The sequence below is a fragment of the Arachis duranensis genome, chromosome 4, assembly GCF_000817695.3.
Source record: "Arachis duranensis cultivar V14167 chromosome 4, aradu.V14167.gnm2.J7QH, whole genome shotgun sequence".
Classification (NCBI taxonomy): domain Eukaryota; kingdom Viridiplantae; phylum Streptophyta; class Magnoliopsida; order Fabales; family Fabaceae; genus Arachis; species Arachis duranensis.
In genome coordinates this window covers 5616666-5617085 of record NC_029775.3, presented here as the reverse complement: position 1 = coordinate 5617085, position 420 = coordinate 5616666, and the positions used below count along the sequence as shown (strand labels likewise).

The following is a 420-nucleotide window of genomic DNA, read 5'->3' as shown; positions in this document are numbered from 1 at the left end:
ACAAAGAACGTCTCAATCTACAAATGTGCATTTTTGTTACGTTTTTAAATAATGTAAGGATATTTTTGTCGATAACAAAATTTGGAAGCATTTTTATCAGTGACAAAATAATTCGGATGCATTTTTGGTGGTTTATCCTTATTATGTTTTAATCCTTAGTCCTTGTTATTTCGGCTGAAATTTTCTTCGGTGTTTGCTTGAATGCTTTTTTCCTTTTACTTTTCCATTGTTTATTTGTTTCTAATCCTGTCTGAGACCGGGTAATCTTAACAATGATGAGAGGATTTGATTTTGAAGGATGAAATGAAATTGCTATTCGTTTATTTGATAGATAATTGTTGTTAATACAAAGTAGTTTTGGCTAATTGGCCGTAGAATCTTGCCCTCTGTCTCCTCAAACGATTTGTTGATTGTGGGGTT

At 31.9% G+C, this 420-nt stretch overlaps 1 protein-coding gene across 1 annotated transcript in view; it reads left to right on the top strand.

Moving 5' to 3' along the window:
* The window catches only part of LOC107482937 (rho GDP-dissociation inhibitor 1), a gene marked incomplete in the record, with an annotated part of 3180 nt that extends 2861 nt beyond the window's left edge, over positions 1 to 319 (top strand). The window contains 1 exon segment of the mRNA XM_016103525.3: positions 1 to 319.
* Positions 320 to 420: the final 101 nt, after the last annotated feature.